The sequence below is a fragment of the Leptosomus discolor genome, chromosome 2, assembly GCF_034619465.1.
Source record: "Leptosomus discolor isolate bLepDis1 chromosome 2, bLepDis1.hap2, whole genome shotgun sequence".
NCBI lineage: Eukaryota > Metazoa > Chordata > Aves > Leptosomiformes > Leptosomidae > Leptosomus > Leptosomus discolor.
In genome coordinates, this window is record NC_141392.1 from 118,292,942 (window position 1) to 118,306,962 (window position 14,021).

A 14,021-nucleotide genomic window follows, 5' to 3' on the forward strand; every position below is an offset into this window, starting at 1 on the left:
TTACTAACAGACCTCTACATTCTTCTTTAAAAGCTGTGGCCTTTTCCTAGTTGTTTTCAAATTCAAATTCCAGATATAGGCTCCTTATGTAACATATATCACTGTATGAGGACGTGTCGGAAACAAATTTTTCATGCAAGGAATCACTAGATGCAGTCTTTGTTTTTTTCCCCCAATCTCAGGCATGGTGCTATGATGCCTACAGACAAGCTACACAAATGTATCAGATGTGATTTTCAAGAAATTGCAAGGGTAACCAACTAAATTAACATCTCATTTTAAGTAGCGATATGTACCCAAAGCTACTATTGGTATTAACAGTTGTTACAGGTGCTCCATATATTTATCCAGCTCGTTTTTCTATGGAACTTCAAGAGCCATCATCAAAATAATTAGTGATTTGGGATGCATTGATCTTCAGATGCGTAGCTCATGATAACTTGAAGAGTCTAATTTTCAGGTGACAGGTAAAAACTCATTTTTTCCTCATTGTACCTTAGAAAATATTTACAGGAATAAGTGTTTTATTATGACATTCACAGTAGCAGCTGAAGGATGTAAGCATGTTCTATAAGATTCTTCATGACTACACATGCTCAGGGCTTATGGTTCTACATCTTTTCTGAGAAGTATAGGCATGGTAGCAGTAGAAGTGAACAATATAGCTATGTCTTTAGAAGCAGCAGAGTATAACAGCACCATTGCAACTTAAAGTGAAAACAACAGCAAATGAACGTGCCTAGCACCTGCTTTGTATAATGTCAATTCTGTTATTCAAGATAAGAGGAATAAAATGTTCCCTATAGCATGTGGAGAAGTGCTTGGAACCTGTGCTACAATGGACTGGCGAAAGAAATGTGATAGGAAGTCATATTGCCCTTGTTCTAGCTGTTTACATTCAAAATTCAAGCCCATTGACTTGCCTCTAACTCCCAGTTCACAATCAGTGCCAAATTTTGCATTCACATTTTTCTGTCGGTGAAACATCACATGAAATAATTTTCAGAGGATCATTTGAAAACCACGTTTTTAAAAGCGTCAGCTTTCTAGCCTTCAGCAGAACCACTTCATGCCCTCCATTTTTAAGCAGAATTTTGCAATCCAAGTGAAAATTATTTTTTGTCATTAAATGATCCTTTTTTTTCTATCAATGGACTATTGGTCAGTATGAGCTACTTACTCCAAGGGCTACTTTTTGATGTCAGAGATGGCAGAGGCAAAATACTGTTCTCTATGGAAAATTTAGCCATGATTATTTTAACAGATAGGTTTTGCCTTTGCAGCTCCAGCTAGGAACCTATAAAGGAGATATGTCACTTTTTTTTCCTTCTCCTTCTCATTTAATAAAAAGTTACAGTTCGGTTCGAAAGTGTCATTTTAATATTTCCACCCACTCTTGTTCAGTTTGGCTGCTATGGAAGAAGGAAAAGGTGTTGTGCATTCCTAAATAGGCACTGGTGAGCAGATGGACTCTAGCTAAAAAATTCTGGGTGAGAGAAATCAGAAGTGTTTCATTTCCATGTCTGCTATATTGGCAATGCAAACTCTGGTTCTGCTCAGACGTGCAGATTCCAAGAGGCGTGGAGTGGGAGAATGGAGATCTCAGAAGTTTCTGTGAAGTTTTAGAAATGCAGTGAAAAATATGATGTATTGTGAAAATGTAGAAAGTCTGGGGAAAAAAGGCGGAGAGCAAAATCTCAAGAGCATAATTTTGCAATTAGAAATCTAACTGCACATGCAAGCTCACTGGGTGCTTACTATCAGTATATTCCTAAATTTCAAAAAACAGCTATCAAGATAATGAAATGGTCCAGGTCTAAAGCTTATATTGTGGTTCAGTATATTTAATCAGATTTATTCCCTGTGTGTCATTTCTTCCTCCCTACACACCATCTTCCTTGCAAGATGTTCTAAGCTTGGTAATTGGCAGCAGAGTACTAAAAACTTGTTTTTAATAATTATTTGTAGTAGATTACTGCCTAAAGACTCAGATCAGATTCTGATTGTGCTGAGTTTGTAGGAAAAAAATGGAGAGACAGTCAATGAGTAAAACAACTTGTTGTGATAGGGGATTGTGTGATTTGTATAGAGCAGGAAGTATATTGCAAATATTTATCTCCCTCATCAAGGAAATACTACCCTGTGTCCCTTGCAAATTAAGGTCAGTCATGGACGTTGTAATTATCCAGAAGCAACATGCAAGGGTACTGCATCAAATCCAGAAAGTCATAAATTCTGCTCTGTCCCTGTTCCTATACATTTACGACTACATACACAAACAGGTATTTTGTTCCTGAGCTTGTTTCTGCAAGGCCAAATTGCTAGTGAATGAAGAGGAAACAAGATAACATTTTTCCCTTCCCCTACTCAAACATGCTTCATGTATCAGGGATGAAGATGGTCCCTCTGTGACTGAGACTATGAGACCTGATTACTTCGCATCTTCAGAGAGTATCTACCACATGGAAAAAGTTAGGTAGGAAAGAGAAGGAATTGTTCATGACTTAGCACTGAATTTGTGGAAAAAAAGAGTAAACTGATGGAGCTGCAGTTGTCTCATCACTGGTGCTCAGCTGGCAGCTCAGCTCCATGAGGAGACCATGAAGATCATCCTTGTGTTACAATGAGGCCTGTAGGAACTAGTCAAAGTCTTTCCTAAATTTGTGGATCAAAGCAGGCAACATTATCAAGCAGTATTTTTATCAGAGACTGAGGAGAAAAAATCAGGCCCAACTTTGAGCCCAGGAAATTAAAGTCACATGCTAGGAAATGCACGTCACTTGCCTACTCCTAGATGCATGTTCATAACCTGAGATAAACATTTCTTACCATGCTGCCTTTAATGTTAGGTAATATATATTTCTCATCTCAAAAATACTGCTATCAAGTATCTCATAACGCCTGTGCCATAGCAACCTGTTAGTGTGATTTACTTTGACAGGAGACAATGGGTATTTTATTGTTTGACCCCTTCTGCTCTGGCAATGTAGATGATTTTTTTCATAGGAGCTGTTTTATTTAATCTTACAGCAGGTGGTATTGAATCTTCACATCATTTTTTCCCTTACCAAGATATGCTCTTAGAGTAAACAGTATAATGAAAATCCAGGATTTCACAGAAAGGCACCCACTTAAGCAACTCTGCACTTTGTTATCTTAGAAAAGATCTGCCTCTAAAAACGTATACCTTACAAGCAATTCAAGGAAGCTTCTTTTTCTTTAACATGTGAAAGTAGTTATGGATTCCCATAATTAAACCCATTAAGTCTAATGACAAATCTTCAAATGGCTTAAATGGGACTTATCTCCCTTAAAAGGTCAATGTCACAACTACCAAGTGACCATCATGGTGACCATCCTGAGAATCAGCTATATATGAAGGCTCAAGAATTTTTGGCTGTTTGGTAATGAGTTTAGCACAGTAAATTTGCAAGGAGGGGGTGCGGAAATAATGAACATCTTGCCCCTTACCTCATAAGCATGAATTACTCCAGTGTGAGCTAAAAGTTGAACCACACAAAGTTGAACCATGAAATTATCGCCATAAGGAGTTCTAGTCTCTGAGAATCAGCCAGAACTGTAACACTCGTTCATTAGCAGAATTAACAAGTGTGTTCAAAGGAACTGAGACCAAGCCCAATGTCAGTGCTTGAACTAAACATATCATTCATGTTCCATTTGTAACATTTGCTTAAGTTTGGGACCTCCCGTCTGGCAAGTCAGCAGGTCTGGGAGTCTCCATTAAGTTGACTGCTTCTTCCAATAATTTTGAGCCTGGCCCAAAGGAATAGAAACAGGATGACTTATACAACATACACATGAATGCCAAAGCTGGAGTCCTAAAACAGTGATCCTCTCTGAGGGCAGCGAGAACTGCTTGTGTATGAAGGAAATCTAAATGATCAGTTAGACTTCAAATAAGCTTTCAGGAAACAGGACCTTCCAAAACTCTTCATCAAAAATCAAGTCGAGGCAGCTTGTATTAATTGCTGAGGCACGTTATCTGCTATGCCCTAGAGACAGCAGTCTGCATCACTGCAGCCAATGTGACAAAGGAAAGTTTTAAGATCGGATATAAAGGAGAACAACAAAGCGGCTTTGTTCATTAAGAGCTTTTCCCAAGATGAAGAAGTAGCCAGGGACTGTTTCTTTGAAATCTATCAAGTAGGTGATTGTGAGCAGCTATCAGAAGAGCTGACCCTTTGGTACTGAACAACAGGTAGCAAGAGAAGAGATAAGCCAAGTAGGTTCCCTACAGTATTAGTTTAATACTTGTTTGAATGCTTAAAACTATGTTTGAAACTCTTAGAGAAAAGATGCCAAAAAAGCAGTGGGACAGGTTCAAAATAACAAATGAAGAGAGCTGTACTGGGAGCAGTGTTCTGGCTTTTAATAGTATTCCAACCTTTTGCACCATAATGGACAGGGATTTCCCAGATGAATACTTTTTTTTTTTTTTTTCCCAGGCAGAACCTGATGGGTCTGCCACATAAGAAAACCTTATGCATTGGACCATGTTCTTCCTCATAGTGCCATTTCTTTAATGTACAATGTGAAGGTAGAAAGAAAAAATCCTCAGAGTATTCCTTGAGTAGTTTTCCCATATTCATCATCTGATATGTGTGGACCTGTCAAGTGAAGGTTCAGCTGCTACTTTCTTTCTGCTGGGCTTCTAGTCACATTTTTAATCATGCCTTTCATTCAATCTGAATCAATTTAGGATCATCAGGCTTCAGAGTTTCAGTTCAACAGAAAACATTAATAAATGGAAGAATTAATTCCAGTACAGAGTAAATCAATCAAATCCGCAGCTCGAGAGCTACTTACACATTACTGCATCTGTTTGTCTTTTCCTCATGGGTCAAAACGTCACCACCCTGCTTCTATGGTAACAACCAAGAAAAAAAATTAGGCAAGAACCACAGTCAAAGTGACAAGACAGATGCTGCAATTTTGTTTGCAAACAGAAAGTGTTGAACTCTGCTCTGTAGTGTCTTACGGTGGGGAAGAAGGAGGGGGAGAAGAAGTTGATTTGAACTAATTCATATATTTTATGTTTGTGAGTCACCTGATTTCTGAGAAGATGGTTTCATAAAGAAGAAAACCAATATGTGCTCGTTGATTAAATCCCTTTATAGATGGGAACATTGTGGGAAAGGAGGACATGTTACAGACCACAGGAAGGATCCCTCACCCTTCTTCCATGCTCCTTGCCCTGCTTTCCACTCCCATGCCCTCAGATGCAGACAACCCACAGGATTTACCTGATCGTGGTCGAAATGTAACATTTTAGTGTCCCTGGCTCATTTCACTTGCTCCTGCAGACATAGTCTGAAAGAATCAAAATTTGTGGTTCTCGTAGGAAATACCGTTAAGTGTCAGGGCAGGCACGTACAATCTGGCACATGGAGTACAGGGAGGTGATTCAAGACAGCCAGCATGGCTTCACCAAGGGCAAGTCTTGCCTGACCAGCCTAGTGACCTCCTATGATGGAGTGACTGCACCAGTGGACAAAGGATGTTGTCTGTCTGGACTTCTGTAAAGCCTTTGACATGGTCCCCCACAACATCTTTCTCTCTAAATTGGCAAGATACAGATTTGATGGGTGGACTGTTCGGTGGATGAGGAATTGTTTGAATGGTCTCATCCAGAGGGTAGTGGTCAACAGGTCCAGATGGAGTATGGTGACAAGTGGCATCCCTCAGGTGTCTGTACTGGGAGCAGTGCTGTTTAACTTCTTCATCAATGACAGATGATACCAAGATGAGTGGTGCAGTTAACATTCCTGAGGGAAGGGAGGCCACCCAGAGGGATCTGGACAAGCTTGAGAAGTGGGCCTGTGTGCACCTCATGAGGTTCAACAATGCTAAGTGACAGGTTCTTCACCTGGGTTGAGGCAATCCCTTGTATCAACACAGGCTGGGGGACGAAGGGATTGAGAGCAGCCCTGTGGAGAAATATTTCGAGGTAGCAGTGGATGAAAAGCTGGATGTGAGTCAGAAATGTGCACTCGCAGCCCAGAAGGCCAATCACGTCGTGGGCTGTACCAAAAGAAGCGTGGCCAGCAAGTCGAAGGAGATGATTCTCCCCCTCTACTCTGCACTTGTGAGACTGCACCCGGAGTGCTGTGTCCAGCTCTGGGGTCCACAGCACAGGAAAGACATGGACCTGCTCAAGCGGGTCCAGAGAAGGGCCATGAAGATGATCAGGGGGCTGGAGCGCCTCCCCTGTGAGGACAGGCTGAAAGAGTTGGGGTTGTTCAGCCTGGATAACAGAAGGCTCCAGAGAGACCTTATAGCGGTCTTCCAGTACTTAAAGGGGGCTACAGGAAAGGTGGGGAGGGACTCTTGATCAGGGACTGTAGTGATAGGATGAGAGGTAACAGTTTCAAACTGAAAGGGGGTAGATTTAGATTAGACATTGCAGCCTTGCAGTACTTAAAGGGGGCCGGTAAGAAAGATGGAGACAATCTTTTTAGCAGGGCCTGTTGTGATAGACAAGTGGTAATGTTTTAAACCAAAGGAGGATAGATTTAGATAAGATATAAGGAAGAAAATTTTTACAATGAGAGTGGTGAAACACTGGAACATGTTGCCCAGAGAGGTAGTAGAAGTCCTATCTCTTGAATCATTCAAGGTCAGGTTGGATGGGGCTCTGAGCAACCAGATCTAGCTAAAGATATCCCTGCTCACTGCAGAGGGGTTGGACTAGATGTCCTTTAAAGGTACCTCCCAACCTAACCTATTCTATGATTCTAGGATTCTATGAACCTCCACCTGCCCTTGCTGGAGTCGCAGCATCCTGCAAAACACACTGCTTGGGGTGTTTGTTGCTCACCTGTGGCAAAATGGGGCTGCACTAGTGACAACGTAATGGCTGGTGCTCTTCCCTTAACCACCTATTTTCTTTTGCTTTTATGTGACGATACAACTTTAAGATTTTGGAGATAACTCATCAGTTTTTTCTCCAGCACTTACGTTTCAGTGTAAAATACAAACTCCTTTGCTGACAAAATAAAATATGTTAAAATCACAAAACCATTTTGAAAACCATTTCAGACAGCCTGGCTGGACTAACTCTTGAATATCCACAGCCAAGTTTGGTACACAGGCAATTAGGGAAGGAGGCATGTACATTTAAAGCAAAATCCTATTCAAAATACAATACTATGAAAAACAAGTCCTGGTGTAGATACTGTTACTATTATGCTTTATTTTTTACATAGAGTTAGACCAAGGTGTTAGATCTTGGTAAGTAAATTATTTTCGTATTATTTCCAGAGATATTATGCATGTGTTTATGGAAGCTAAAGTTACTAAAGCAATATTTAGCACTTGAGAAAGTATTGAAGATGTATCTTCATCTTAAGGATTCTGTGGCATCCTCACAAATGTATCACTGATATTTCTTATTCTCTCCACAAAAGATATTATAACAGAGTAGCCCCACCTTTATGGCTCAGGAAAGGCAGCTGAAAATAGTTCCTCTCTGATTGCATCAGTGACACTGTCAGTGTCACTCAGAGGAGGTCTTTGTGGAAGAGTGCAAAGCACTTAGCCCTCTGATGCCATCACATGTGATTCCATTGTATTATTTGTTCCTGCTGGCCCAAGAAAAAAAAAAAAAACATTTTAAGTCATAAACCTTGTGAAATTGGAAACCCATGTGCCAGGCTCTACCTTGAAATGCATGCTCGAACAACTTTTATTGGAACCTGTAGAGCACTGGATACAAACAGGAGTAGAATTTAGCTTCAGATATGATGGGAGTAATTTCTCTAAATCTTCTGGAATTGCTCCAACTCTGCTCCAGCTGCCATCAGGACAAGTTTTACTATACAGTCATTTTAAGGATGAAGATTGGCACACATATCAAAGACTTATTTGAAAACTCGGTATGCATTTTAAGGGTTTGGGTTTGGTTTTTTTATTATTATATTGATAAATTCAAAGTTGTTTGAATAAATTAATCTTTTCATTATTACTTTGGGTCAGATACAGGTTACACAAGGGTTCTATAACTAAGGAACCTATCCAAGACCCAGACAATTTTTCAGAAAACTTGTCTGTGTCTACCTCGGTGGTTAAGGAAGTTTCCTTAATTCTTCTGAAAGCTTTTTAGGAACCCATGAAAGCTTAGCAACATCCTTAGTTGAAGAACCATCACATAACTTGCTAGAAAAGACCAAACTTGGTCGTTTTCATATTTTGACTAACTCTAATCAGGTAACATAGTTTTTATAACATGGTGGTGCTCGTGACTTGCAGAATAGGTTAGCGTGTTTGCTTTGGAAACAGGATTCCTGAGAGAGAGGCTGCCCCACCCCCAGTGAGTTTCCACTCATACTGTTCATTTTGCAGTCAGGTGCCCTAAGAGCAAATCACAAGGCACTCTGCACGACAGCTCATCATTTTTCCTGTTGGAACTGGATCAAAATCCAGATACAAGTGCAAAGCATATCTACAGAGGAAAAAAGCAACATAGTGGGCATAAGACATGCAAATGCCAATGAGGAATCCTGGTGACTTGATTTATTTTTTTATTGTTCATATAGAAATTTCCTAGTCTAAATTGTAAAAATAGGAAAGGGTCAAGATCCCCATACACTAGATTACTGCCAAATATGTTACCTTTTATTCTTCTTGGTCAGTGATAACTCAGATATTTATCTTAACCTAATGGTTATAGAAGCAAACTAGAATCAAGGCCTTTTCCTTTCCAGGTGTTTTTCCCTGCTTTTGCCTTAAAAGACGTTGCTCTGGTAAGTGTCCATCCTTAAAAGGTGATGGAGAAGCAGAGTTTCCCCTTGCCTTGGGTAGATTCATCGCATCTTCGGTCATTTATTATATAGACATCACTGCCTGTCCTAATGTGTCTCCATCACATTTCATTGTAAGAAACAGACATTTTCAAGGAATCAGTTATTACAAGACCAAGAGAACTTAACAGTCCTCCAGTTCAGCCTAATAATTTATCATCTTCATAGTTAAAAAGCTATTTACACGTTATTTCAGATTTGAAATGTTCTGTCTTTACCTTATAGTTGGTGTTTTTTTTCTGTCTTTCTCCACTCAGATAGAGTCCCTTAAACTAGCTGGTGGTAGTGAGGCACAAACACCAGACAATTTTGACTACCACTCTTGTTCCTTAATTGCAGAACTGTGGGCTCCCTATAAGAAAATACAAAGAATGGATCATTTATCGAGATTCCTAGATTAGCTGTGCATATATCATACGTATTAAAAATGGCTGTGACATGCTAGATTATGGATGCACTGCCTTATGCCACATCAAAGCTATCATAAAACTAGTCTGTCATCTTGTAAATGACAAAAGATTTCTTTTTCAAAAAAAACCACAACAGCAGAAGAAAGACATTATTTCATATTCTCTCTGTCAATTTAGATAGTTGCTTAAGCACTGCCTTTTTAAAATAAAATATAATGCACAAGAAATGAGAATTTTATGCATATTATTGTCATATTTATTTTTATATTCAGCTACTCCTACAGTATAACTCAGTGTGGTAAATAGCTCATGCTAATTACTTAAAAATCCATTAAATTTTAAGTCTCATAGCAGATGCAAACACCATTTCAAATGTTCTCATTGTGTTGCCTACATAATTCATGAACTCTTATTAGAATGCAGACTCAAAGCAGGCATTTGGTGTGTGAGCCACACTTTCCAGCTTTTTGTGTGTTCCTGAAAAAGTGGAATACACGCCTACAGAGCCTCAATACCAAATCCTTCTGCTCAACGGCTGTGCTGACCTATATTAAAGAGTGAGAGGTCTTGCAGTGTAGCAACTACAGGAAATGTTGGAGTTGTGCAGGTATACAGGAGTGTGGGTAGTTCAGGCAGTCATTTCCAGAGTCAGGGCTGGGATGCCTGAAAAGCCAAGAAGGGAATCTCAGGTTCCAGTCCCCAAACCTATTACATGATTTTATTCATTGACTCTTTTGAAGTTCATCTCCCTCTTGTTTCTCTTTCGTGGGACCTATAAATCACCAGGACCTCACAGGCCAGCCTGAACAGGAAGAGCAGAGGACTGTCCTAATTCAGCCCTAGCTCTGTCTCAGCATGAGCTTAGCCCCCCTCCAGCTGAGGATGATGCCCTCACCAGTGTTGGTCAAATTTGCCTGTTGGTTCCAAAGGGCACTATATGTCCTGTGCTGTATCTGCAGGAGGTCTTGGATTGCCCTCAAGAAATTAAAATGGCACAAGATACCTGTGCTCAGGCATCTGAATAATTTCCTACATATATGACATTTAGACATTTAAATTAAAAAATAGATATTTTGGGTTCCTTTTATAGATGAAATTAGAGGCTGTGTCATCCCACCTGTGCGAGTTGCCAGTCTAGACATGATATGTAGTGCCCTTTGGAAATGACTACTCTTTCTATCCACTGTACAAGAAGTTTAGACTAAATTACCAACACTTACACTGCTACAAGCAGGCAAGGGGGATCTGAGGTCTACCCATTATGGGAATTTCATAAAAATTCAGTCACCTAGGAATAGTACCCCAAGTCCCAAAATAAAATTGTCTTACTGTCGTAAATAACAGGGGTTTTTTCCCCCAAATGAACTAGTATTTCACCTTTATGTTCTCTGTCTGTAATATATGTATAACAAGCTTTCATAGTTCTCCAAGATGTTCTGATACTAAAAGTATTAACGATTGTAAAGTACTCTAACTGCAGAAATGGGAACTTGTAAGTACTTCAGATAGTCACTTCTCGAAGTACAACTGTACTTTAAGAACAGACCTCTGTAACCCAGTCAGCTTTTCTTTAGCAAAGCCCACCAGATCTGAAGATCCTGTGGTTTTGTACTTATATTCAAAACCCCACTTTTCTGAGTTTAGTGTCTTGCAGGTAAATGGATACATTGTGTGCAAAGCTGACAGACAGTCAGCATATTTTAGTGTTCTTTATACATATTTTAAGAGCTTTCATATAGTACTTTGGCTATTTCTAACTTTTATGCCTCAATTCCCTATTCTATCCTGTGATATTTTATCTGTCTTCTTCTCTGATCTTGCACTTTGATAGGGGTAGAAAACCTTTGGGAGAATGATCTAACATCTCTTGCTATCTTTCTTCTTTGTTTTTTTTTTTTTTCTCCAATATACTTGTTTAGTTGTATTGTTGCCAGCTTATTTAATACCTTTTGTGTATAACAAATATGTCACGATTTTTCCTTTTCTTAGCAGAAAACCACAAGATCAGATTTGTTTTCAGTTTTAACCCTTCACTTTAACCAAGAAGGAGATTAAAACATTAATAAATAGTCCTAATCCAGGTAGAGAAGGAATTGGCTTAACAGAATATCACTCCTTTCTTTCTTCAGGCTTCATGAAAGCCCCACTATGTAAATACTTTTGGATCAGTCTCTCCAGTCCCCAACTTTCATCACATTGAACAGTATCTTGAACAGTCCTACTGAGCTTGGGGAGAATAGCTGTAAGGAAAGGAAATATTTAAGAAGAACCTGAGATCTTCTCCCTAGAAGCACTTGTTCTTTGTCAAACCCTAGCCCAGATTACTTCCACATGGTCAAGTGCTGAACCAACTGGTACTTTTTCCAGTTGTGTTTCTCCTGCATTGTTCAAAGTCCTTGATATGTTCTTGAGTATTTTAACCCTCAAACATAAAAGGTCTTTATATCACATAGGTCTCTCATGCTTGAATCCGAATGCATATATGTAGATATATTCACTCTGGTCCAGGCTTACATGATAACAGTGTTAGAAATTCAGTTACTTCCCTCGGAAATAGTTTGATAATCATAATAGTTCTCATCTTTCTGAAATTTTCTTAATGCACAGTCAATTTTTGTGTTCTATGAATTTTACCTTTTAATTCATACTTCCTTTCTGCCGATCTTGTTTCCACGCTTCAGACACAAATGTATTTTAAAGAACTTGTATGACACATTTCTCTATGTATCATATTCCTGGGACTGACATAAGTCTGTGTAGAGAAGTTTCTCAAATAATAAGCTGATAAATAGTAGATTACTTCTGGTTTAGTAATGACTGTGGTCTGAAACAAGTTAATAACTATGAAGTTTTAAGTGTCAAAGGATGGTTATACTAAGTTAGCTGCTCTTCTCAGATAACTATTGAATAATTAGAGAGGTCTTGCTGTTTATTAATGTAATGCATTACCCATCTCCACAGAAGATATTAATCACTTTAGAAAAAAAACATCTTACAGTTTGGGATTCAAGTCTTTATGATTGTGTTTTAGATCCAAAGATTCTCAGTGAATCACAAATGAAGACAAAGGTGATGCCACAATATTATATTAAATGTTACAAAGTATTCCAGATTTTATTTCATTTTTTACTTTTTCCTCTCATTTGGAGTCAAGATAACAAACCATCTTCTTCTCCATTTGCCTCCAGCAAATCCAGAAATGGGAGCTTTAAAAAATGATGCATGGTATCATATGCACATAACGTTCCATTTCATAATGTTGAATCATTGACAAACGAATAGAGTAAAAACCTTGTCTATGAATGCACTATACTATGAAAATTCCTTTGAAATATTATTCATGTGGGTGATGAAAAACTCAGAAATTTCAGCAGTGGAGTAATAAGTAATCTATAAGCTATGTTTCCTGAAAAAATGCCTGCTTGTGAAGCTATTTTTATTGCAGCTTTTGTTGCAAACATTTTTCAAAAAGGTTTAGAAGTTGGGGGTTTTTTCTGATAATTTTGTAATATTTCCACGATTTACACATTTTTCCTTGGTCCATTTTCAATTTATATTTCCGTACACTTTTAACCAATTGATTTTTTGGTTTGCTTTGCTAATCACATAACAGGTAAAACACATCAAATTATTCTGTAGTCAATATTTAAAAAAAAAAACAACCCCAAAACGTATCTCTTCCCTGCTGTTTTCATCCTTTCCTTTCTTTTCCCTTCACTTGAAAAATGCAATTTTGTGGAAATTGAAACTTTTAAAACATTTGATTTGCACTTTCTGATTCTTCCTGAGATTGTTAGAGTCTTTCTTCCTTTGGATGCTCTCCTGGAAGACAAGTCATTATTGCCTTGTGACAGAGCAATGACCCTAGCTCCTGTCTCTGACAGTAGCCAGACAGTTCTACCACTGAGTATTTCAGATGAAGGTGAGGTATATATTACCTGTCCAACTGTGTCAATACTACACCACAAGGTAGACTTCAGAGAGATGACTAGAAGTGACAACATCATACTCTTGGCCCTTCTGTACTTGCAAAGCCTTAACAGGACATCTGTTCTGTAGGTGGTAGTGTCTTATCTTCACTCAAAAATAATTCCTGCATCCAACAGTACAGCCAAAATGTCCTTCTAGTCCTCATTTCACTGCTATCTACCATGTTTTTTCCATATACTTGTGGGAAAAAAACCTCACCATGAAAAAGTCAATAAAGTAATCTTCTGACCTTCCTTCCCTTTTCAAGATTCCCCCCCCCCCCCAATCTTTTAACACAGTGTGACATTACCAGCCATACAGGGAAAAATTATCCACGTGATCCATCCTTCTTACCAAAAATGCATCTCTCCAAACATAATTCTTCAGCTTTCTGAAGAAGGACCTATCTCTCATATGCTTTAAAAGCGGGTTGATCATGAATCTTCACTTCTCCAAGGAACAACATTCTCTCCCGTAATGTTTTAACTGTGTTCACCTCCCTCTGTACTTACGTCTGTGCTGCAAATGCACACTATAACATTTTCAAAAGTCTAAGACATAGAATTTTCACAAATAAACATGTTACAGCAGTTTCAGGTCACTATTTACCAAGCCGTATTTGGATAATGGGTACAGCTTCTTAAATAAACTATGTCTTGTTGAAACTCAGATTTTGAATCTATTCCTAAATTAAACTTGGTAAGGTTAATAAGTTTAAACTCTTTCACATGGATGATTGAAGTCCACTAGAGTTTCTTGACCTTTATTTGTTGAACAAAGATTTGAATAAATTAAAAGAAGGGAGGAAATTACGTTTAATGCA